Here is a 27717-nt window from a genome sequence, read left to right on the forward strand (position 1 = left end):
TTATATATTTTTGTTTGCAATGATTGATTAATATATGCAATGTTTTTCTCCTTAACTGTGTTTAAGCTCCATACGAGCAAATATCTTTTCTCTTTGCTCACCTCTGTCTTATCAGAATCAGTCATAGCACCTGTTAAATATTAGGTTTTCAACTACTAGTAGATAAATCACTTTTTGATTTAAGACTTGAGAGTGCCAGTTTTTGTTTGTAATATGAACAAGGTAGCAGTAAGATTATTTGTCATTTATTTTGCAACACTAATGTTTAGCCAGAATTGACAATGGGGTCCTGTGTATGATACCCATGGCCTAGCCTAAGAAGTAAATGATTTAAATTATGCAGTTTGAACATACATGATTTAAAAAATTACATTACAAAAACCTACACCTACATATGTCTTTTAAAAGCCTATTTCAATTGTATAATTATGTGATAAGGAAAATTGCTCCTAAGTGAAATTGCTGGGTCAATGGTGATATAGCAACTGTAGCAATATAAGTATATAATATTATATATACATATATACACACACAATATAATTTCTATTTTTTATTTGTGATAAAGTACACATGTAACATTAAATTTACCATCTTAACCGTTTTTAGTGCAGAGTCCAGTGGTGTTCATTATATTTACCTTGTTGTGTGCCCTATCTCTGGAGCTTTTCACCTTGTAAAGCTAAAACTTCATACCCTCATAGAAGTTGTTGTTCCGACAACAACTCTTCATTTGCTTATTCTCCAGTTCCTGGCAACCTTATTCTACTTTCTGTTTCTATGAATCTGAATCTGACTACTCTAGGTACCTCATTTAAGTGGAATCACACAATATTGCCTTGTTTTGTGACTGGCTTATTTTACTTAATGTCCTCAAGGATTGTCCATGTTGTAGCATCTTCCAAAATTTCCTTCATTTTTGAGGCTGAATAATATTCCATTGTGTGTATATACTACATTTTGTTTATCCATTCATTTATTAATAGACACTTGGGTTGCTTCTATCTTTTGGTCTTTGTGAATGATGCTACTATGGACATAGATGTACAAATATTTCTTTGAGAGCATGCTTTCAGTCTTTTGGATATATGCCTGTTAGTGGGATTGCTGTATCATAGTATTTTTAGTTTTAGTTTTTTTAAGGAACCATCATACTTTTTTCATAGTAGCTGCACCATTTGACATTTCCACCAACAGTGCACAAGTGTTCCAGTTTCTCTGCATCCAAGTCAATGCTTCTTATTTTCTGATATTTTAATAGTAACCATTCTGATGGGTGTGAGGAGTAGCAGTTACATACTGAAATATATTGTCAAACAAATGTCTTTTAGTAGAACCTGGAAATTATACTAGAGTTGTTGTAGGAGGTATGGACAATTGTGGGACATGAGGCTTTGAACATGGCCAGTTTCTATACCTGCCCAATATGGATCTCATTTCTTTGCACCTGAGCTGCAAGAACTTCTGCAGGAAAAAATACCAGACACTAGCCTGTTAGCAGTGTGGCTTCTGTTCTTCTAAGTAGACTGATGCCGTGTCTTACCTGTAGTAGTGTCAAGAATCAGTGTTTAGATGAGCCTAAGAAGACTCCAGATGTGGATTATAAAACTCTAATACTGTGTGGTGCTAGATCATGACTAAATGCTTTGTTTTCTCTTGATATTTTAAATATAATTTGCAGGAATGTTGTATGCTTTTGATTTTCTCTTTATGAAATGGTAATAATGATACATTTCCCATTAAATCTTTAAATATTCATTAATAACTTTTAGGGTCACTTAAATGTATAATTGACTTTATCTCAGAATGTATTTTGCATGTATAATGCTTATGTTCTCTCATTTTGTAATTTTAAAAAAGGAAAAGAGCAAAAACACATTAAGTGCATATTTGCACATTTAGAATGGAGTACTTCTTATGGTTTTTATATTAGTACATATACTAATATATTTTTTGGTATTATTACTATATTAGTATTTAAGCATATCCTTCTGCAAATATCTAAATTAGTAGCAGTGCTTCAAATATCCCAACCAGCATACAATTTATACAAGGAATGTGAATATAAAACAAGTTGATTCTAAAACTCACTAGATGAAATAGATTGTGTAATTTTCTGAAGAGTACATGAGTTTTCTTCATTTTAGAGTCCCTTTTCAGCTCCTGAAAAGTTAGCTGTTTCTGATATAGTTATTAGATATAGCCCTAACAGTAGTTATTAATGATATCAACTCACACAGTGTTATTATTAACGCATAGAAAATGATAGCATTATGGGTTATATTTTTACTGTACCTACTCCTCAGGATAGATCATGTCATGGTTGAATAAAACTCCAAAACAGAACAACAAGAAAACCTAATGTCCCACACAAGACCAAAGAGGAATGATTTTTGATAGAAATAAGAATGTTAGTATATTGATTAGGGTATGGTCAGCAGGCAGATTATTTAATAAACCTTGTACAAATTTTGCTTCCAAAGTGTCAAACGAGTATGTAATGGACTTTATACATTTGCTTCAGAATGTCAAAGGCCTAGTTCAACAGAGCCTATGTGGTGTTGGTTGAAGTTTTACATTTCTTAGTGGGTGTCAGATTCATACTGTATCCATTCCTAAGACAAACTTTTTTTAAGTTTAATTTTTATTTTTTGAGGCAAGGCTCACTCTGTCACCCATGCTAGAGCACAGTGATATAATCATGACTCACTGTGGGCCCTAAGGAATCCTCCCACCTCAGCCACCAAAGTTGCTGGGACCATAGGCCCATGCCACCACACCCAGATCATTTTGTTTACTTTTTGTAAAGATGAGCTCTCACTCTGTTTCCCAGGCTGGTCTCAAACGTCTGGGCTTAAGAGATTGTCCCACCTTACTTAGTCTCCCAAAGTGCTGGGATTACAGGTATGAACCACCGTGCCTGGCCCCTAGTGCAAACTTAATGTTAGATATCATTTACATCTATCAAGTCAAAAAAAATTTCAAAGTCCAATACTAGTGAAACCTTTCACAATATTAATATACAACTTGTTGATTATCTATTGTGTCAAAGCTATGGATAAGCATCTTATTTGGCTCCCACAACAACCTTGAAAGTTAAGTATGCTCATCTCCATCACATAGGTGATAGTAATGAAGCACAGACAAGATAAGCAACAACTTACCTAAAATCAAACAGTTAGTGGCAGGGCTCTGTATGTTTCCAAAATCTGGGCAATACCATATCTACATGTTTTTTTAAACCAAAATAGCAAAATTTTATATTACTCTAGGTTAATATTCTTAAGATATGAGCAATAGTAGGGCAATGAGGTTAAATTAACTGCTGTTATCACTGAGATGGAATAAAACAAAATAAATAAAAATTTTCAAGCAATGTCAATGAATGAAAGTATAGGTTGAAAAAAAAATCCAGTAGAACACAGAATAATAAAAACAAGCAGAGTATAGCCCTGACTACTTCAACCCAAGGCGTATCAGTTATCTACTGTCATGAAAATGCTGCATTAAAACCTACCCCAAAACTCTGTGCCTTAGAACAACCACCGTTTATTCAGCTCACAAGTGTATGGGTTGGCTGGGCTCAGTCCTGCTGCCGTAGAACTGGCTCAGATGATCTTGGCTGGGCTTATTCCGCAGTCTGTGATCAGTTTGTGAGTTGGCTGGGGCTGCCTGCTCTGGAATAGCTTTGGCTGGGATGACTCAAATCTGCTCCATATGACCTCCTAACTTCTTGCTGGCTAGCCTGAGATGTTCTTCTGGCAGAGGCAGGGATCTAATGGAGAAAGGCCTGGGATTAGAACTGGAACCCTATTCTTTCTGTATGAGTCTGTTCACCAAAGCAAGTCACAAGGCTAGCCCTGATGCAAAGGGTGAAGAAATAGATTCCACTTCTTTTTAAGATAACTTGAAAATTTATCTTGCGAAAGGTGTAGATACAGGGAAATGTGCATGAAAAATTGAGCACATTTTAAAAATAACTGGGGCCATTTTTACCTCCACAAATTAACCAACATTGTGAATTCTGTGTTCATTATCCTCTTACTTTCCTTTTTATAAAATTTATTGTATTTATAAGTGTTCCTTAAAAGTATATTTTAAATTTTAGTTGTTTTGACTTTAAAAAGAAATGATAGTACTGGATGTAATCTTTGGGACTTACTTTTTCATGTAACATTTAATTACTAAGAATCATTCACATTATTGTGTGCTGCTATTGTTTATTTGTTTGGCTGTCTGTATAACATTCTATTGAATGTATTACCATGGAGTCTTACATTTTCTTGTTGATGGATATTTGGATTTCTTATAGGTTTTTCCACGGTGAACGGTACTGCCATGTACATGTTCCTTAATGCACGTACACAATAGTTTCTACTGGGCATGTGCCGTACACTGGAATATATCAGTTGTAGAGTATTACATGAATAGTTAACCTTACTTTCAAAGTAGCTAAACCAATTTCCCCTCCTAACATCAATTAATAAAATATCTTTTGACTCTACATCCTAGTACTTGTCCTAATTTGGTTTATTTTTGCCATTCAACTATTTTAAAAGTACTTTCTCATTGTGCTCTTATTTATCACTAAATATGTTGGACTGAAGATTTTTCAGTCATTTGGTCATTTCTTGGATTATTGATCATTCGTGTTTCTCTTTTGTGAAAAGCCTGTTCATGTCCTTTGCCCTTTTTAAAACTCTGTTATTTGTGCTTTTCCTTTTTATTTGGAGGAACATTTTATTTATACTTTTTGTTACCTATATTTCAAGTTGTTTCTCCCAGTTGTTAATTTGTCTTTTTGTTTTATTTAAGGTGCTTTTGACGGTCAGAATGTGAAATTAACTTGGGCATGAGATTACTGGGAGTCACAGAGTAAGTCAGACATGGGCATACTGGCCTCTTCTCCACACATGCCCTAGGTTATGTACTGCCATTTGAGGAAATGGATGAGAATGGTGGACACCGAGAAGGGCTGTGGTGTAAATGGGAGAAATGGGCAAGAAAATTACTTGCTTTTTTAAAAATTGAATTTTTAGAATGAAAACATAACTTTTGCTGTCTTTTTTCCAAATCATTGTAACATTTTTATTTTTATATCTTTGAGTTTCTGCATTCCTAAGCAATAAAATGGTTAAGTGGTATCTTGAAAAGTTAGCCAGGTATTGGTGGTGTGTGCTTGTAGTCCCAGCTACTTGGGAGGCTGGGGTGGGAGAATAGCTTAAGTCCAGGAGGCAGTAGGGTTGTAGTGAGCTGAGATAGCACCACGGCACTCCAGCCCGGACGCCTGAAGCGAGACTCTTTCTAAAAAAAAAATATATATATATATGTGTATGTGTGTGTGTGTATATATATATGTGTGTGTATGTACACATCTAATAAATATATTTGTTAGGAAACTATATAATTCTGACTTAACCTGTTTGTGAACTGATAATTTGTACATTGTTAGGTATCTTCATGAAGGTAAACAGAAAAAGAAAAAAAATGAGAAATTTTAGGCCGGGCGTGGTGGCTCAAGCCTGTAATCCCAGCACTTTGGGAGGCCGAGACGGGTGGATCACGAGGTCAGGAGATCGAGACCATCCTGGCTAACACGGTGAAACCCCGTCTTTACTAAAAATACAAAAAAAAAATTAGCCGGGCGAGGTGGCGGGCGCCTGTAGTCCCAACTACTCGGGAGGCTGAGGCAGGAGAATGGTGTGAACCCGGGAGGCGGAGCTTGCAGTGAGCTGAGATCCGGCCACTGCACTCCAGCCTGGGCGGCAGAGCGAGACTCCGTCTCAAAAAAAAAAAAAAAAAAAAAAAAAAAAGAGAAATTTTAGCTGGTTCCAAATATTATTATTTATAATAGGTCAAATTAAAATATTTGAGTTATTGGCAACCCTAAAACACTCAGAAATGTATCACTAGATAAAAACATTCAAGTATTTAAACTAATGCAGGTGTCAGAAAATATGTAATGTGTAGTATTATAGAGTACAAATTAAAATTATAGAATTCAAAATAGATTTAAAATGTACTGGGACTCACCATTTTTACAAATGTATTGATAAAGTTTCCCATACATTTTAGCCTTTTATTTGTTGTTGCTTTTGTTTGGTCATAAAACACTCCTACAAAGTTTGTTAGATTATATCATTCTTGAATTAGACAAAATTGAATTTCTACATACATATCATGAAGAAGACATGTTTTTAAAATGTCATCAAGATGTATTGGTGGTTATTTCATGGATTTCGTGGATTTTTATTTTGTTTTCACAGCTTTACTGTTTTAACTTCTACAGACGGTAGAAAAATGCTCTGAAGCAGTGCACTTCCAAATTTGATCATTATTGACAGGAATTATTTGAAGCACCTGAAATCTGATATGAGCCTTGGACAAAAGTATCCCAGATGATAACATACATGAGTACAAAGCAAGACTTAGAAAGAGCACTATATTTTTGGAAAAAAAGGGAAAGCACACCACTTCACTTGGAATGTTTTATCAAGAGAGGGATACAGAAGTGAAAAGTAATCTCTGTGCTTTATTTGGCATTGTTTCTGTGTTCGATTTTGGTCTTTGAGTTTGGCAAGAGTATGGAGACTCTGGAGAAGGTCCAGCAAAGATCAGCAGAAGTGATGTAAGGAATGGGGACTAGCTCCTAAGAGAGGGCTCAGTGGGATCAGGACTGTTTAAATTGGAGAAGGGAAGACGAACGGGCGATTTAACTGTCTTCAAATATTTGAAAGGTTATTATAGGGAAGATGCAGAACAGATGTTCTTTACTTCCACAGGAGACCAAATAAAAGGAAATGCTTTTGAATTGTAGCAAGAGAAAAAGTTCAGTTGGCCATAAAGATGGACATAAGTATAAAGAAGGGATTAAACACTGAAACAGGTAACCAAGGAATATGGGGAAGTTTAATCCTTAGAGATTTTCAAAAGTAGGACTAGATAGCCATCGCCTCAGATAATTTACGTGTCCTCCCACCTCAGTGCAGGGAACTACCCTATATCTCCTTCTGAAACTCTTCCAACTCTGAGATTCTATGCATGTTTTTTTCACCCTGGTGGGAGTTACCTAGAAGATAGTCAGTTAGTACCATATATCCAAGGATAGAAGCTAGAATTCAGCAGAAGCAGAGATCAAAGGGTTACCTGGTATTTTCATGGGTGTCTCTGATATCCTCCTAACTAAACAGGTATTGGTGACTGGATCAGGGAAAAGAAAATGTTTCTTACCCGTCCATGCGTAGAACTGTATTGCATGTGGCTTTTTTCTCTAAACTTTCTGAATCAGGAATGATCATTCAAGAAATTATAACAGCTAATGTTATATTGAAGATGAAGCATTGCATTAATTATCTCACTTATCACTGGGTGGTGGTGTTTCACCTTTCACAGATAAAGAAATAGACTAAGACAAATTTAATCATTAGCTTAAGGTCCTTCAACAGGTGAATGCAGAATTCAAAGCTTGGCCTGCTTGCCTTTTTTTTTTTTTTTTTTTTCCTATTCTAGGAAGAAGTTGTACATATTTAGAAACATCCTTCCTTAATACTGGCAGCTTTTATTATTAAGAATTAGGTTGGCTCCAAAAAGTAATCATCTGCATTAGGAGAACATAAAGAAATGTGTGTTAAATGAATGAGGACCAAGACTTAGGATTCGGGTAAAATTCGGTAATACATGTGTCATAACTAAGTTGCTCTTCTCCACTAAAGCAGCATTGTATGTAACCAGAGATATTTATTTCCTTTGGCTATTTGACCCATTATTGGGATAACTGAATGCTGGCCTCTTGAATCATAGAAGGTTTACATTTCAAAAAAGCGTCTAGATTTTCAAAAGCCATGAGTGACATGGGATATTGAAAATTTCCATAGTGAACTTAAATTTTAGAGGAAATTTGAAGAAACAGCCCTTCATATGTATAAACTGGCACTTAATTCATTAATTCTTACTTGTCCTCAATCATCCTCAATCATTACTTCATTTAGTTTTATCACTGCCTAAGGTTTGCTTAGAGTCAACTTATTCTGAGTCTTTGTATTTCAAGTAAAATATATAGTACTTCTGGGAAAAATCTAGAAGGATGAAAGGAATGTAAACAATCTAAACTTTTTATTGAAAGATTAGACATTTACATGCTCTAGTATTTATTAAGTCTTTAGAAAAATTATATCTTATTTATTTATTTATTTAATAAACAAGTTTTGAGGACCCAAAGCTATATATTATGCACTATTGACTTTCTAGTAAAAATGTGAATTCTTTCACCATTTTTTTGTTACTGTTTTGTTGTTATGATATTTTCTGATCCCTGGAAACTTATGAGACAAATAGGTGTCAAGAGCCCTTGAATGTTGTTTTCTAGGATAAGATTTCTTTTTGCCCATATTCTCTTTTGCATTCAATAATTTAGACTTATTTTACTTCATAATAAAGAGGATGAGAGAACAGATATGTATTAATATAATAGTAATAATCAATAGCATTTATAGAACATTCACTCTCAGTGCCCACAGAGGTCATCATCTATGGTGTATTCTGTGCGGTGGCATGCCTTCTCTAAGTACTACTCTGAAAGCTTTGCATGTGTTGTCTCTTCAAATCCTCAAGTCATCCAGTGAACTAGGGGCTTGTATTAGGTCCCTTTTATGGAATAAGAAAGTGATTCACAGAGAGGTTAAGTACCTTACGTAGATCCCTCAGCTAGTAAATAGAGGGGTTAGGATTCATAACCAAGCAATCTAGTGACCATGCTTTTAGTCTTGTACTGTGCTTCCCTTCTATTGGAGACCACTTGCCTATGCAAAATTTCACGGTCATCATTTTAACTATTCCAAGCTTCTGCACTTCATTTCTGATCAATAGTCTGAATCCACATATAGACCTTTTTTGTTTTTTGCTTATTAAACACTAAGCATAAAAGCATTATAATTCAAATATATGTGTGCATATTATAAGCTACTACTAAATGAATGTGTTTTCATGACACATTTTGGGGTAAAAAGATAAGCAAGGAAAAGCCCCTTTAATTAAGAAGCTTATGGTTCAGAGAGGAATATCTCATAAACTCAAGTAAATACATTGCTCGAAGTGGAATGTGCTGACATAAACAACATATTCCAGTAGCATAGAGGAGCAAGTGATTCATTCTTATTTGGTGAGTATGGTGCTATGGACCTTGCCTCGGGGAGAGAAAGCTGAAGGATTTGTATTAAGTAAGATAACTAGGAGACATGGGCATAGACAATGTGCAGTATAGAAAATGAGGACATTTTACCAGCAGCTTTGCTCACTGAGGATGCTGAAGAATGCAGCAACATGTAGCTATGTGTCTCAGTTATTTGTTGGATTGTTAATATCAAGAAATGATGCCTTGACACACACATACCTATTCATTCACCTGTCTATTCATTTTTTCCACCAAATCCCTGGTTAAAGTAATCTCAGTTCATTGGGATGGCAAGTATCTTCCTTAATGGGTGTGCATCCTTCAGCCTCAAGAATATTTAGAATGTCGTATAAAAGTGTTTAAGACTCAGAATTTTAGCATTGATATTTGTGTGTTAGGGAAGACTCTGTTCAGGTTTAGAATTTATTATATATGCATAAAATAAGTAAGAGATTTCAGTCTTTTTGAATGGTAGCTTCATAACTTTAAGTTAAAATGTGCAATTGAGAAAGTGTTCTCAATTTGTGTGAGAAGAGAGTAGACTTTGTTTGTATCCCAAAGCCACCTGTGCAGTAACATCAAAAGTGTGGGTGAAAGTTTAACGGAAGTGGGTTTAACAGAGAATGGAAAGAGTGAAATTGCACACCAAGTACAGATCCAACTATAGAGACAGACATTGCTGTCATTCCTTGAGCATTGACCACGGTGCTGGCTGTGGCTTTGGAGCCTTACCCTTAGGTGATTGTGAAGGCAGCAGGCATCCCAGAGAGGGATCAGAGTGGGAGAAGATAACAAGACGGTATGTGAGCTCACCTGTGACACCTTTCAGGGTGGGACCCAGGAGCTGGAGATGTTTACAGCTAGGTAGACGGAAACTAACACCTGCAAATTTAGCTTATTACCTTTAATGAAGCCCTATTTGTACCTATAGACTTTAGAGATTAGACTTACTCTACTTGAGTAAAAACAAAAAGGAAAGAAAATCTGGGACAGTGAAGGTACCAAGAAACTGGAGGAACTATAGAGAGTGGATGTGTTAGCAATTCTAGATGAAAGAAACAGAAATTCACTTTTCGTCTGTGTCTCACGAGGCACGGGAGTCCAAGACCTCAATGTTGGGAAATAAAGTTGACCCTTCTTCTCCAGAGCCTCATGGCCACTCATTTCTGCATTTGTCTGTATGTTTCTGTCTTTTTTTTTTTTTTTTTTTGCTTTTAACTGCAAACCTGCTTCTCTATTTCTCTGTGTTTATGCCATAAAATGACTGTTGCAGTGTTTTGTCTTTCTGTCCAAGCACTTAGAAATTGATAAAAGTTGTGAGTCATAATTGCAAATTTCTAGGAGAAAAAAATGTGATTGACCCAGTTTCAGTCACTTCTGGTTAAGAGAGCAGAATCATCTGGCCCACGTTCATCTTTATATGCGTGAATGTCATCACTGAAAAGAAGACTCAGTTGTCTTCTTGGAGCCGGGTGTGAGAGGCATGCAAGAAATGAATGGGGATTTCTAATGTAGTGAGATGTGTCTCGAAAACACAACTAGAGAAAAGTATCATTTCCAGTCCAATTTTTAAATAGAAGCCAGTTTAAAACTTTCGTTCACTGAGAACATCAAAGGATTTGTACTAGTTTTAAAGTAGTTTCTCATTAAGTTTAAGGAATAAAATGAAGCACAATAATTAAGTCAGTGATTTTCAAAGCATTTTGTTGTTGTTCCTTCAGCAAAATAGTTTTGCAAATAAAATCTCATGTGCACCTCCACAAAGTAAAAGAGATTCAAGGGGGGTGCTACGGCTGAAGTATTGTCAAGGGTCATGGAATCCTCCCTGTCCATCCCCTGAAGGACATATATTCTAACAGGCTCCGTTTTGTAGTTCTATTACTAACCCCCTCTGTACCCACAACATCCACATGGAAGTACTCTAGAGTTACCTTAGGGAAATTTCATCTTTCTTGGCATATTTATTTACATACATGTACTCTTCATTTTGACACATGTATTTTATGTGAAAAGATTCATACACATTTGTGTTAAATAGCACTAAGGGTGGGACTATTCCCTTTTGGTTCACCATGGTGACCCTACCTATCCAAACCACTGCTTGAAACATAGAGGTGCTGAAGCAATAGTTGTACTGAATGAATATATATAAATTAATAAAATTACAAAGATGGGGACAACCTCATCCTTTTAAAAATAGTCTCCTAACAAAAGTCTAGTGGTTTTGCAATAAATATTTGCTAAATTAATCAACCTAAAAATGAAAATATAACCTCTATCATTTATGTTAACTTGGTAATGTTACAATTGTGGCATGACAACATAGCTAACAAAATTTTGTCAGGCTTTCTGGGTGAGCTAATGTGTGGGTCAAGCCTAAGAAATGACTTACAAAGTTAGAAGTTGCTACTAATTTTCTATGTTTCTGAGTATTCCCCCAAATAAGTCTATATTGCAAAGGAGGTCAAATAAAAAATACTCTTGTAAACATTTACCATTTACATAAAAATCATTGCCTCTTGTACAGTATAGTCAAGTACTAATTTGTGTATCGATCTATGGCAACATATTGAATCTGAATGAAATAAATTTTTGAATTTTGTTTTTCATCTACATTTTTGATCTGGTTGCTAAAATAGTTTAACTGGTAGTTTTATATAATTTTCATATAAAAATTGTTAATATATACATGGGAAATACTGGTTTACTTTGAGACATATACATTGTAAAAAAGGTTAACGTATATATTTATGCTATAGACATTTGTTCCTATTATAATATCATCAACAGACATAAATTCAAACCTCAGAAATAGATATTTATAAATTAATTTTTAGTAAAAATAAACTAAAATCCCACAGTCCAATTTTTGACTCTTCTGAGGATGTGTTATATTATAGGGAATATTTCTCTACTGAGAGGATTTGTAGCCATTGAAGTTGCTCCTTAAATCTCAGAAAAATATTGGAAAACTGTGTTTAAAAGTCTGACATACATACATACATACATGCATGGGGTGATTACTATAGGCTGAAATTGATTTGTTTTGTTTGATTTTCGCAAAGCTACAGAGCTATACAGAGCTATACAGAACTGAGCATTAGAGCAGGTTGAGTATTATATTCTATGGACAGGATTAAAGGGGTTATAATTTCTGCTGAAATAAACAGTAAGAAAGCAAATAGGAGAAATTACTCTAAAGGCTTTATGAAGAGCATCCTTTCCTGAAAAGCTGTTGAAAGCAAGCACAAATTGTTATTAGTATACATGCTAGAGGACCAGGTGACACCCATCCTACTGGAAATCTGGCACTGGGATTGTTAAAATGTAGGCTTATATGGAAAATATCTTGACTGTGGGATGTGTTTGTGATGGTCAACTTGACTTTGAAATTTAAAATTGTGCTTTTATTATGTAACAAACTTGTTGTGAAATCATGTCCTCATCATAATTTACCCTATACATATTTTATATTTTTTTGTTTACATTATTTAATTTTGTTAGATTTTCACAAAAGACCTACTGTCCTTTCCTCAAAGGTTTATAATTTAGAACATGTAGCTGAAAATGCATTAAAAGCAGATATAGTTAATGCACAATTTTACCATAAGTGTAAATAGCAGGGCTACTTGTCTGTTATTGTAAATCTACATATTTCTGCCCATCAGAAATAAAAGAAATACAGCAGATTTCTCTATGACATTTCAAGATATTTTCATATATTTATCTTATCAGTTATTGATTTGAGTAAAATGAGGGTCTTTAAAAGATGCCATTATAATAAGCTAACCAGATAAAAGATACTTTATACATTGCATCATTGTATTATAACTATTTAGTTAAAGACTCATTTATAAAGATCTCCTTGCATATAAATGTAGCAGCTTGGGGATTTGGTAAGGTTCGTAACACTGACATTCTGAAAAAGGAGGTATGGGGCAGGAGTCTACCACAGCAGCTCACCAACAGTAAAGTGGTCTTATTGTTACTGGAAAAGAGTCCCTATCCAGACTCCAAGAGGGAGTTCTTGGATCTCGTGCAAGAAAGAATTCAGGGTGAGTCCATAGAGTAAAGTGAAAGCAAGTTTATTAAGAAAGTAAAGGAATAAGGAATGGCTACTCCATAGGCAGAGCAGCAGCCTGAGCTGCTGGTTTGCCATGTTAATGGTTATTTCTTGATTATGTGCTAAACAAGGGGTGTATTATTTATGAGGTTTCTGGGAAAGGGGTGGGCAATTTCTGGAACTGAGAGTTTCTCCCCCTTTTAGACCATAAGTAACTTCCTGACATTGCCATGGCATTTGTAAACTGTCATGGCGCTGGTGAGGGTGATTTCTAACATGCTAATGCATTGCAATGAGCAGTGAGGACAATCAGAGGTTACTCTTATCACCATCTTGGTTTTGGTGGGTTTTAGCGGACTTCCTTACCACAACCTGTTTTATCAGAAGGTCTTTATGACCTGTATCTTGTGCTAACCTCCTATCTCATTGTGTCATTTAGAATGCCTAAGCTCCTGAGAATGCAGCCCAGCAGGTCTCAGCCTTATTTTACCCAGCTCCTATTCAAGATGGAGTTGCCCTGATTCAAACACCTCTGACAGTATCCCTGGATGTGAGGTTAAATATGAGTACTCAACGTGGTATTGGTAGCTCTTTCCTTGAAATGATTACTCTTCGGTTTCCATTTTGACGATAATAAGCTGCTTTTACTATAACAGATGGATTAGCCCTTTGTTTCACAATTGGGTGTCAATTTGAAATAGAATCATATTTCCTGTTCTATTACACTTTATGTTGCATCCCACTCCAGATGAAGGATGATGCATTGCGATTTGGGTAGGTTTTGACAAGGAGTGATTGTAATGCTCCATTATTCTTATGGCTTCCACAACTGTCTCAGCTCTTCTGTGGTTATATACATGTATATGTATATGTGCATGTGTACATATACATTTGCTATTTCACCATCCCAGGCCCTTTTTGCCCTTCTGTCTCTTTCACCAAGTGAGGACACAGCATTTTTCCCTTCCAGAGGATACAGTGACAAGCTACCATCCTAGAAGCAGACACAGCCTTCAGCAGACACTAGATCTGCTGGCACCTTGATCTTGAACATCCTAGCCTCCAGAACTGAGCAAATAAATTTCTGTTATTCATAAATCACGCAGTCTGTGGTATTTTGTTATAGCAGCATAAGTGGACAAAGCCAGATATGTATATACATATTTGCCAGGAATAATTTAGAACGCCAATTAGAAAGAGATTCTGGGCCACTGGACAGTCTGGGACAATATTCATGGAAATAACTAACTCTTGAATCACTGTAAATTTTGTGATTCTGGAAGATGTACAACAAGCCCCACCATTCTATGGCTTCCACACCTGTCTCTGCTCTTCTGTGTATATATACATGTATATGTATATGTATATGTATATGTACATGTGTATATGTATGTTTGCTATTTCACCTAAAGAATTTCCTTTTTTTTAAAAAAAGTATTATACATTGACAAATGACAGTTGTATATATTTATAGGATACAAAATAGTGTTATGAACTTTGAGTACAATGTGGAAAGATTTAATTAAGCTAATTAACATATTCATCACCTCAAATATTTAACATTTGTGTGATGAGAACATTAGAGATGTACTTTTAGTGATATTGAAATGTATAGAACTCGATTATTCTAGTCATCAGACTGCAATTGATCTAAAAACAATCAAACTTATCCCCCCATCTGAGGTTTTGTATCCTTTGACTATCATTTTTCCATTGCCCCCCATTCCATGGTGGAAGAGCCTCTTATAACCACCATTCTACTCTCTGCTACTATGAGTTCAATTGCTTTAGATATCCCACAGAAGAGAAAACATGCAATATTTGTCCTTATGTATTCAGCTTATTTTATTTAACATAATGTTCTCCATTTTCATCAATGTTGTCAGAAATGACAGAGTTCCTTCTCTTTTTAAGGCTGAATAGTACTCCATTGTGCATATATACCACATTTTCTTCATTCATTCATCCCTTCATGGACACCTAGGTTGAGTCTATAACTTGGCCATTGTTAATAGCACTGTGATAAGCATGGGAGTGCAGATATCTCTTTGATATACTGATTTCCCTTCTTTTGGGTGCATATCTGTTACCAGCAGCAAATCTGTATCTGTACAGGTCTACAGCAACCTCAATTCTTGCCTCCTCAGAAGAAAGAATTTGACTGAGCACCATAAGGCAGAAGGAGAGACCTAGGCATGTTTTAGAGCAAGAGTGAAAGTTTACTAAAAAGCTTTAGAGCAGAAGTGAAAAGATGTAAAGTACACTTGGAAGAGGGCCAAGGGGGCAACTTGAGAGTTTAAGTGTGCTGTTTGAACTTTGACTTGGGGTTTTATATGTTGGCATACTTCTACGGTCTTGCATTCCTTCTCCCCGATTCTTCCCTTGGGGTGGGCTGTTCACATGCACAGTGGCCTGCTAGTGCTTGGGAAGGGAGGAATGCATGCGCATTGTGTTTACTGGAATCGTCCACATGCTCACTTGAGGTGTTCTTTCCTCACCAGTCTAGCATTCCTAGAAGAAGGTCATTTAGCAGTGAAACTCTGCCATTTTGCCTCTTAATGCACATGCTTGAGTCCACTCGCCCAACTCCTGAGATCGGGAAGCTTATGATCAACATTTTCAGGTTTTTTCTGTCTATTGGAAGCCCGCCTTTCTGTGCTGCCGGCTGTGACCAATTATTATTTTACAGAGACCGTTAACAACTACCTGATCATCACCTGATAGTCTCCTGAGATTCCCGGTGCGGGGTGCCTCTCCTGCCCTGCTCATGCCTGACTACGTAACTACTGTAACATAACTAGTAGTGGGATTGTTGGATAATATGTTAGTACTATTTTAGTTTTAAGTAACCTCTATACTGTTTTCTATATGATGTACTAATTTACACTCCTAGGAACAAGGGTTTCCTTTTTTCCACAACCTTTTCTTAGGAGGCATGATAAAACTTTACCTTTGCCTTCTGAAAGTTTGCTGGGAAATTAACTGACAACAGACAGATTAGTTGGAGAAATGGCATACAGATTTATTGACATGCACATGGGGGAGAAGCACAAAGTGATTATCACTTCCCATGGGGTTCAGAAGCTTATATACCATTTTGAGGTTGCAGAAAGAGTAGGGACCTGACCATAGCCAAGCAGGTTATGGTGGCAGAATAGGTCATGGGAGGGGGAGAGGAGCAGGTCTGTCTAGCAAATGTGGTCTTGTGATGTAAATGAAACCTCACAGAATAGATGGTAAATGTTTCTTTCAGACCTTTACAGGTGTCAGACTCTCAGTTAATCTTTCCTAGATCTAGACAATGAAAAGTCTCAGAGAAAACCTGTTTCCATCAATGCAGATTCTCTACAGATGCAAATCTCTCCTACAAAAGGCAAGTTTGCAGGGGTGCTTCTGTTTGCAGGCCCTCTGAACAGTCATCTCAAAATATGTCAAGGAAGTATATTTTGGGCGAGATATTTTGATTTTTTCGTCACCAACACTTGTTATTTTTTGTCTTTTTGACAACAGCCATTCTAACAAATGTGAAGTGATATTTCTTTGTGTTTTAGTTTGCATCTTCCTACGTACTGATTAGTGATGTTGAGTTTATTTTCATGTGTCTGTTACCCATTTGTATGTCTTCTTTTAAGAAATGTCTATTCAGGTGCTTTGCTCGTTTCTTAATCAGATTATTTGTTTTCCTTTTATGGAGTTAAGTTCCTTATATGTTTTGAATGTTTATCCCTTATCAGATGTATGGCTTGTCAATATTTTTTCCCAGTCTGAAGGTTGTCTGTTCACTTTGTTAATTGTTTTCTTTGATGTGCGTCCTTGATTCTTATATCTTGTTCTGTTCTCAGTAAAACACAGCTCTGGTTTTGCTACTCTCTATCTCCAATCCCTTTAATAGGTTTCCCTCAACTGTTGCTCCATCCCAATTCGCACATCAATTTTGCTGCAGCTCCTTTCATATTTACTTTCACCAAAATTGCTTACTATGCTGCACAAAAGGCCTTGGATTGCCCCCTTCTTGGCCTTTCAATGCTCCTTTGCTTGTTTATTTGTGGAATAACTATATATTGGGGCCTGTTTGGTGCCAGGGACTGATTTGTTCTTTCCACCAAGAAGGAAATGACCTCTTTCCTTATCTCCTCATATATAATCCTATTCATTATTCATAGCCCAGCTGAAACACTTCATGCAGCCTTCCTTGATATATATGAACAGCCCTTCTCTTGTGGGATCTCATGACCTTTTATTATATGATCTGTATTTTTCTAATATGTCACATTCTGTTTTGCATTCTCATTACTTATGTAAGTGCCTCTATTAGATTACAGTATCCTTGAAGACACAGACTATGTTTTAGTTAGCCCTTCTGCTTCCCCTATCATCTCTAGCATGGGATTTTGTGACTTCTCTTAAGCACTTGTGGAACAAAGAACTAAGTCTAGATTTTAAACCAGTTAAATACACACTGATTTCTACATGGAAAAATTAGAAAACCAATAGATTTACTTTACAATGACATCTGGTTTTGGTACAAAACTATTATTTAGAATTATTTAGAATAATTAGCACTTACTTATTACTTATAGTCAAAAGAATTTTTATTTCCCTCTGGCTCTTACTTATTTAAAATGTTTACATAAGAAGGGGAAAGAGGAGGAAAAAAAACAACAAGATGAAATAACTTAACGTACACTAAATTAGTTTTTGAAGCTGGGTTTCTCAGACGCCTTAGAAGTAGGACTTCATGAATGAACTTGAGGAGGTCTTGGAACTCCATGAGGTTAGATGCAGATCTTCAGGGTGAGTCCAGTAGTTGTCATCTGATTCTCAAAGAGATCTTTTACGCAAAACCAAAACTAAATAAAACCCCAGTGTTATAATTCATTTTCTTTATCCATTTACTTCTGGCATTTCAAAGAATGCCACTATATATGAAAGGCTTTTTAATAACTAAGTTCTGTATGTAAATTAATTTTAGAGATTAATATGGTTGTCAGCAAAACTCCATGACATAGAAACTACTAGGTAGTAAGACAAGTGAATGTCAATGGTAGTTTTGTTTTTTATTTTCCCCCCATCTTCATGGGATAAAGTACATGAATATGAAGTCAACAGACCTAAGGGCTGATGGATAATTATGAAAGAGTGTGTGATTTGTTCCCTAAGTACTAAAAGAGATTAAAAAAAAAATACTATCTTGTTTAATGTCTGCAGACATGATGCTCTCATTCCACTAAGTCTCTACTTACAACTATACACCATAGTCCAGTGTCCTATAAAGTTGTTGGTATAACAAGCCAGATGGGAAGCAGACCTCTATAGTTTATAATGTAAGTAGCTTTCCCCCCACTGATCTCACAGCATTGGTTTTTCAGTGCTGCTAAAATTAAAAAAAAAAAAAATTCTTTAGCCCCCCACAAGCGAGTTACTTTTCTAACTGCATCTGCTACTATGCCCATAGGCCGACTCTTAGTTCCTGACAGATGAGATTACTTGCAGGGTCTTGTACTTTTTCAAGTTTCTGCTTTTTCTCATCCTGTTCTTTATTTTTTACATGGAATTATTGAATTTCATTATTCATTCAATCAGTTGTTATCAAGTATGTTGGGCCAGGACCAAGCACTGTGAGTAAGTATATACTCATAGTGAGTATACTTAAATGCCCTGGCCATGTAAATAAAGTAAAATAAACTATTAGTAGATGATCAATATGTTTGTTTGGCATGAAGGTACAGTACAAGAATTTATGGGTGGCACTGAGGATGAGGCAGCTTCTCAAGGATTATTTAGGCAGAAAAAGTTTCTTTACATTAAAACCTATAGTCATGTCTTGCTTAATGATAAGGAAACATTCTAAGAAAATCGTGGGTAATTTTTGTTCTTGTGCAAACATCACAGAGTATACTTACGTAAACCTAGATGGCATGGAACTAAGGGTCAGCCTATGAGCGTAGTAGCAGATGCAGTTAGAAAAGTAACTCGCTTGTGGAGGGCTAAAGAATTTTTTTTTCTTTTTTTTTTTAATTTTAGCAGCACTGAAAAACCAATGCTGTGAGATTAGTGGGGGGAAAGCTACTTACATTATAAACTATAGAGGTCTAGGCACACCTAGGCTATATGGTACAGCCTATTGCCCCTACAAACCTACACAGCATGTTACTGTACTGAATACTGTAGGCAGTTATGTGACACAATAATGTTTGGGTATCTAAACATATCTAAACTTATAAAAGGCACATTAAACATAGGTATAAAAGATTAAATAGGTACATTTGCATAAGGCAGCTCCATTATAATCTTATGGGACTACCCTCATATATGTGGTCTGTGGTTGACAAGAACCTTGTTATGTGGTCTGTATGACTGCATAAGTTAGGCCTCATAGTCATTTCTACAAACCCAAACTGCCATCTGTATGTAAAGAACAATGGAAGTATACACATATGCCAAAGTTTAGAAAGTATTATTTTAAGATGTATTTTAGATAACAAAAATTAAACAATTAATAATAGTTCATTTTGGACTACTGGGGATCCCTGAAATAAGTAAAGTATAATATATCTAGTGTTGCCAGATTTAGCAAGCAAAAATATAAGATGTCCAGCTAAATTTGTTTCCAAAAGCCCTTTTCTCCAAATTTTCTAAGTCCTCATCTTGTTTTTGAACTAGAACCAACTGAGGCTGGTTTTGTTTTCTGGGGCAGCACTGGGCCAAGGTCTCAACTGTGTGGGCTGCAGACCCAGTGACTCCTGCTGGCAGAGCTCTCTGACCCCCCTATTCCATGCACGAAGCTAAACAGATGTCCTCTGTTTAGTTACTGGATACCTGCTTAGTTACTGGATCCTATGGGGTTGCCTCAGCCTGTGGCTGGGCCAGAGTTCCAGGAGGCAGTCTGGTGAGCAGATCTCTCCTCTGACTTGGTGAGTGTTTCTTTCTCTCACTGTGTACAAGATTGGGCTGCCAGAATGGTGCTGAAATATTCATTATGGGTGACTCACCCACTGTATGAAAATGGATCAATGCAAGGCTCTGGGGAGACTGGCTGAGCTTTGAGCTGGAACTGCATGTGGGGGCCCATGAGCTGTCTGTGTGTTCCAAGGGAGAAGGCCACCTTCAGACTACTGCACCTGAGGGACAGAGGATCTTTCACTGCTGGCTCCCAAAGCAGTCACTCACCTCTCTGCAGGTGGTCCTTCAGGGTGGCCATGCCCCAGACTCTCCAAGAACTTTAGGGACCATTGCTCTGTAACTCGTAATGGGCCCTCCTCATGGATATTCTCTCTTGTTTCTTTTCTATGCGGATGTGTGTCCTCCTGATCAGTCGTAAGCCATTTCTGAAGAGAAAGGGAAATTCTTTGCTTCAGTGGCACTCTTCCTTCTCTGCCTATGGCTCTTCCCTTAACCTTCCCAAGTGGTGGTATGTGGAAGGCAAGGTTGCAGTTTCAACATTAAAAAGGATCACATTCTAGGAATGCAGTGATTGTGACCTAAAAAGTTCAAGAAGAGGCAGGGTAAGTATAAAATGACCAGAAAAGGAATTATTGTCTACATTTTTCTACACTGTCTGGGTAAAACTTGCTTTTGTGGTCATCATCAATAAAATGCAGTGTCATCTTTTGAGGGTCACTGGCAGTCAGCATTTATGGGAGGCACTGAGGATGAGGCAGCTTCTCAAAGAGTATGTAATTAATATGAAATAACTGAAATTAGGGAACTGTGGAGACAAGAAGATCTATATTGTTTCAATACACACAAGTTCCAAGAAAGCATGGCATTATGAGTAATAGCTGTGTTGCTACCTTTTTCTTGCTGAGAGAGATAGGAAATTAACCAAGAACAGCATATGATAATAAAGAACATGAAGAGATAGTTTCTGGACCTATTCAGGAAGAGATGATCATTACCTAGACATTAGGAGGAATCTTCACATTCACTGACTGGATGATGCAAAAAAAAAAAAAAATTTAAGAACCTCTTCTCTACCCATTATATTAAACTGTCATCAATCACTAAATAGCACATAGGTTTGTGATTTCTTAATGGATTTAATCAAATTGTTTATATGGAGGGGGCCCTGCATACTCTCGGGGAGCCCAGCCAGAACCAGCACACAGTCCACGGACAGTATAGAAGAAATGGTGTCCATTTCTTCTCGGAGACTCTTCAGTGCCCATCCACTTGTGGGAAGACATTATCGCTTTTAATGGTCCGAGAATTTACAAGCCCTCTAAGACATAGGGCATGTCTCTTGCTGTGGTTTAAAGGTATCCCCCAAAAAGCATGTGTTACACATTTAATCCCCAATGCAACAGTGTTGGAAGGTGGGACTTAATGAGAGGTGATTAGGCCATGAAGGTAGAGGAAGTAGATTAACTTAGTATTTCTATTTGTTAATAATTTTTTAACCTCTTGCAAGGCCTACCTCATACTCTTTCACATGGTATCTTTTTCTGCACTGTATACCCAGTCTGATGCCTTATATATGAGTAACTGCATAACAAGCCACATGGAACAAATTCTTAACTCTTGCTCCTAGTAACGATTTCTCCATTGGGGAGGATAAAAATTATTTTCCCCTCATCTAAGACATGTATTACTACACATAAATTTCTAAGAATGCAAGTAGCTTTGAGGATACCTTTGTTAGATCAAGAATCATCCTCACCCCTTCCTTTCCCTTGGTGAAGGACTAATTCAGGCTTCTGTGAGGATAATGTTCAGTGTTATTTTCTCATTCCATTATCCATCCTTAGGTCTTTTCAGTTAGAATCTTTGTAAATGCAGGTGTATAAATAGCATTGTTTCCCATGAAAGGGAAACTTGCCTTTAGCAAGCCTCTGAACAGTTGTGCTCTGCACCTGCAGTAATAAAATTCGAGAGAGATAATGTACTGAATTTTAATCACATGTTGCCTTGTTACATATTCACTGTTTAAAAACATTTCCTTTTTGTGGAGTTGTTAGTAAAAGGGTGGTGTTGCCAATTAAGCCACCGAATAGCTTAGGGAGTGATTTTACACTGGGGAATGATTATAGTCTTGTGTAAAAATAGCAGACTCTTTGGTTAAAGTGAAAATGTCTAGTAAACAAGCTTGATGAAAGCCCATCTCACCAGAAATGCTTCAAATATGCATATGTATGTGTTTAAATTTATGGATGAAGTTGGGTTTTTGTCCAAGTACACAAAAGAAAGGGATCATTTAGTCAACAGCTATGTATATACAAATTTTGAGCACATCAGTATGTTTAATAAAATTGACCACCAGACAGCTTGATAGTTCTCAAAGCTTTTAGTTTTTTTTTTAATTTGACTTTAAAAAACAGTCTGACATTTAACATGTTGACTATTTCTATATTTGTCTGAACATATTCATGCTTATTTAATAGACATATTCTCAGTTGTTTTTTGAAGGGAATTATGAAAGGAAAAAGATGTTACATTTAATAGCCATTTATATTTACTATGTATGCTAATATGATCATTACATTATGTTTTGCTATGTTTTCTGGAAGGTTTTGGATATAGTTTTTATATTGGATTTTGGAGTTTTCTAAGAATTTCTCAAAGGAATGGAAATGAAAGTGTTATCTGTTGTTCTTCATCCTCAAGAAAAAAGTAAATCTACAAGCTAGAATACAGCGAATTTAGGTTATACATACATTAGAATTTCAGAGATTCAGCATTTCCTGGTTTGAGGTCTTCCAAACTTGCCTGTTCATAAGAATCTTCTGCACAGGTTTCTTACTAAAATTGATTCTTAGGTCGTCCAGCCCTACCAAACCAGAATCTCCAGGGAGAGAGGCCTAGGACTCTATATGTTTAGCAAGCTTTCCGGGTGATTCTTATGCTCAAATTTAACAAACACTGGATCCTGCTTAAGACCAAGTATTTTGGATTAGAATGCCTGAGTTAAATTCTTTGTTTCACCACTTCTTAACAAGGTACTGTGGGGAAAGTATCAACAGCTTTAAGCCTCGGTTTTCTTCCTGTTACCTGTTACTCTGTCCTGACCCTCTTAATCCTTGTAGTTAATTCAAAGAAAAAAGTTTTTGTATATGAGTATAAAACAATTTTTTTCTAAATAGTTTTTGAGCAATCTGTCCAGATGTATTATTCATCTTTTATGTTGATATCTATGTTTCTTTCAAGAGTAATAAAATGTAGATCTATAGGCTTATGTCCATTCAAAATGAGTATTGGTTAAAGCAATTGATCTTATCAAACTTGTCATCAGTAAAGTAATTTCCAACAACAGATGCTTTGAGGAAAAGGGGATATCACAAGCAAAAGAATTTGAGGAAATGCTACAGTAATCTCTCATATATATTCATATAACAACAACTCTGAAAAGTTGTATAGTAAGGAAACACCTGCTTAATTTTGTTTAATCCAGCATTTCTCTACCTTATTTAACCATGTAATTCCTTTCCACCAACATATTTTATTTTATTTTACTTTGTATATCACCCATTAACTTTTTTAGCCTACTGTTATCTTTTAAGATCAATTTTAGGTTTGGAAATATAAATTTATTTAGTGCCTATATGTGTGAAATATTATTACTATGCAATTACATAACTAATCTTTTATTACCTCTTAAAAGTAATAACAAATCTTTAACTTTACTGTTCTTTCCTATGTGAAGTCTTCTTAACCTGAATCTCACGGACCTTTTCAGGTTTCAATAAATGACATGAATAGTCCCAAAATTGTATGTGACATTTGGTGTGTGATATGCACATTTCTGCAGAAAGACTCATTGTTTTAAAATTAGATCCTCAAAGAGTTATGTTTCCTGTGAAAGATTAATACTCACTCCTATATAGGAGGTAATTGCCACTGTTAGGTTGTTTTTCCCTTCCCAAATCAAGGAGCTGCATTAAACAGCAATTTAAGTGTCGAAACAAGGTAGAAAAATATATTATGATACATTGGTGAAGGCATCCAGGACATTTTATTTTCATTTCAACTGCCTATAATGCTTAGAATTTCTTTATTTTTAGATATTTAATAGTGATTTAAACTTTATTTTTCATAAAAATGCTTCAGATTTTTGATGTTTATTAATTTTTTTCCATTAATTCACAAATGGTCATTAAATAGCTACCATTTGCCACATATTTGATACAGTGAAAAACAAACAACCATTGGCTGATTGTAAAGAATAGCTCTGAATTTCAATCTTTTTATTTCTCAGAAGACAATAAAGTTAATATGCTAGACAGCAAGCCACTGCAGAAACTAGTGGCTCAATAAAAACAGAACTCAAAGAAATGAGTTTTTGGCAAAGTTTCTGGAGTGGTTCTACACCTTACCCCTAGTTTTTTTTTTTTTTTTTTTTTTTTTTTTTTACCTCTTTTGGTATCTATTCTGATGCTATTATTCCTTGACTGTATATTGTAACTCCTCTAATAAATGACTGTGCTTTTGTTTCTAGTTTAATCCTTAATTTGAGCCAAGTTCCTACATTCATTCTGCTACTATCCCTATTCATTCAGTATCTTTTTATAAAAAGCCTATTCTAAATTGGAAACAGGCAGGGAGTATTCTTTATCTGTAGTAATCTGCATGGGAAGGGGGAATGGCTGGGAGAGCAGGATTTGCACCTCCACCTTAGTAGCAACATGTTTTAACCAGCTGAATTACTCTGGGAAAATAATGCATAAACATAGTAACGTATGAAGAAAATGTTTCCTTAGGAGAAAAATGAACTAACTATGGTAGAAATATTTCAGCAGGAATAACATTTTTTTTTTTTTTTTATTTTGAGACAGGGCCTCTCTCTGTCACCCGGACTGGAGTGCAGTGGTGCCATCTCGGCTCACTGCAACCTCTGCCTCCCAGGTTCAAGTGATTCTCCTGCCTCAGCCTTACGAGTAGCTGGGATTATAGGCACCCACTACTATGCCCAGCTAATTTTTTTTTTTTTTTTTTTTAGTAGAAATGGGGGTTTCACCATCTTGGCCGGGCTGGTCTCAAACTCCTGACCTCGTGATTTGCCTGCCTTGGCCTCCCAAAGTGCTGGGATTACAGGTGTGAGCCACCGTGCCATGCCAACATTGCATTCTTTTAAAACAAAATCATGAATAGAGGTAAACTAATATTTCCAGAATTATTGACACTCTATATACAATGTGTGTGTTTTTCTCGGCCTTAAACAATTTTTTCCAGTAAATCAGATTCATTCTATTTGGCAAGATTTTTAGAAAGAGCATGAGGTTATTTATGGGATGAGCATTTGACAAGTTCACACAATGTACAGTTCAGAGTTCAAAGTTGAAATTACAGTACTGTTTTTCTTGACGAGCTTTCTCTGGCAAATTGCCTATGAAAATTCTGGTAGGTTTCCATACATCCCACCCAGTATTCAACTAATATTATAAAATCACTCATCAGCTGGGACTAATTGCGCTAGAGTTATTTATATTAACTCTTTATTAGCCTTGTTGAAACAATAATGAAACAATAAGGGCACATTTAATTGAATCAAGTAGTCTTTTGCCTATAAATTGGAGAGAAAATACATATTATACTTGTATCATAAGAAATATTTTAAACAATTATAAAATTGGTAAGATATACCTTATATATCTTAGTATGAAATCTAACTAGGAACTTTCCAGAAATGTTTCTCCTTTAACTTCATTTAATGACGCATTTCTGTTGCATTTCTACTGTGCCATCAACATTCCACACTTGTTAATTTATTTTGGTGGCTGTGGTGCTGAAATTTTATGTCATTTTTAACTGTGAACTCAATTTTATGGAAATTTTATACATCTTTGGATAATGTGGACTGAGCTTGGTTATTATAGCATTATGCTGAAATTTGATATTAAGAACACGAACATGCTATGAAATGTTGAATATATCATAGTCAATCATAATAACTATATAACAGTTATTCAGCATATTCATAGCTATGATTCTATGTGATTCTAGTGGAGTTCTTTCATGTCTTTTAAAAGAGTTAAATGTTGCTTTTTGAAATAAGTTGATTTGGGGTTAAGCACTGTAATTTGTAATATGTCATTGCAAAAAAGAAAAGAAAAGAAAAATGGCCATATTTGTAAAGGCACAAGGCTTAGGTAAAATAAATAATCTGGATGCTAAAGAGGGCATTAGGAGTAAACAGTTTTATGTTTTATTTCCAAGTTTTTTTTTCTATATACCATCACTCACTCCGAATTTTGTATTTTCAATTGGTGCTGTCTAGAACATGAAGCTTTATAGCAATCTTCCACATTTTTTAATCTAATAAACATTTTATAACTATACAGTATTTTCCATTATATTTTATTTTGGGTTTTCATATTTTTATTCTTAAATGAGATTCGTTATTTTTTACTAAACATGAATTATGTACCAGGTACTGTTCTAGTCCCTGAGAATTTATTAATGAAAAAGACAGAAAAAATTCCTGCCATAATGAAGTTTTCATCACAGTGAGATTGAGGACAATAAACAAAACAAACAAATCCATTGGCCAGTTCTCAGTCCTCATCTTATGTGACTTGTCGCCAGCATTTGACACTGTTGATCTATTTCGCTGCCTTGCAATACTTTCTTCACGTAGCTTGGGAATTTTCCCAAGTTTTCATCTTTGACTGTTCGTTGTCAATTTCCTTTGCTGGTTCCTCTTTATCCTCTGAATTTCTTAATGTTGAAGAGCTCTGGGGAATCAGTCCTTGAACTTCTCTAGCTTGCCTTCATTGCATATTTGACTTAGGTCACAAGGATGTGTGATTATGTATTCATTGGCAGGGCTTCAAATACGCTCTCTTAACAACTTCCTACTTCCTAGTCTTCAATCAGATCTCTCCCCTGAACTCCATTCTCATTATCAGTTTACTCCACTCCTCCTCTTGACTGTCTAGTACATAGAGACTCCTGAGCATGCCTTCCAAACCTGCTCATCCTGCAGGTTCCCTTTTAGTACATGGCATCCCCAGCCAAACATCTAGAAATTATCATTTGCTTCTCTCTTTCTCTCCCAGCACATCTCTATCTAATCTGTCATCTTTTTACCTCATTAGCTCTAGCTTTCTCCGCTCCAGCCATTCTAGCCTCTTTGCTGTTCCTTTGGTCCTCCAGATGTTGTCCAACATCAGAGTCCCTCACATCCTTCAGGTTTGTTTCCCACATTCAATTTTGTGAGACCTCCTCTGACCAGTCCATTTAAAAATTACTCCCTTCTTCCTTCACAGCAGCTGTCTCTTCCTTATCTATATTCCCTATTAAGGTTTTCTTGGTGGCATTTACCCTGTCTAACAGAGTACGTATTGTACTTACTTTGTGGTTATTTCTAGCTCCTTCCCCTACTAGAATGTGAACTCCTTGGGCAGGATGTTTTATCTGTTTTGTTCAGTCACTGGAATGGTATCTGGCATTCAGGTACTCAATGCAATGTGGGCCTCTAGTAGCATAGGAACCAAATCTTTGCAGGGATTTTCTTCCTCCTTCCCTCTCTCTGTTCTTTTCCTCCCTTCTTTCT

General features: G+C 36.0%; 1 protein-coding gene across 1 annotated transcript in view; it reads left to right on the forward strand.

Annotated features, from left to right (window-relative positions):
- Window positions 1–27717, forward strand: part of CFAP299 (cilia and flagella associated protein 299) — a 650508-nt gene that overhangs the window by 60378 nt on the left and 562413 nt on the right. The gene's annotated exons all lie outside the window — the stretch shown is intronic.

Source organism: Macaca thibetana, chromosome 5 (assembly GCF_024542745.1).
Source record: "Macaca thibetana thibetana isolate TM-01 chromosome 5, ASM2454274v1, whole genome shotgun sequence".
Lineage (NCBI taxonomy): Eukaryota > Metazoa > Chordata > Mammalia > Primates > Cercopithecidae > Macaca > Macaca thibetana.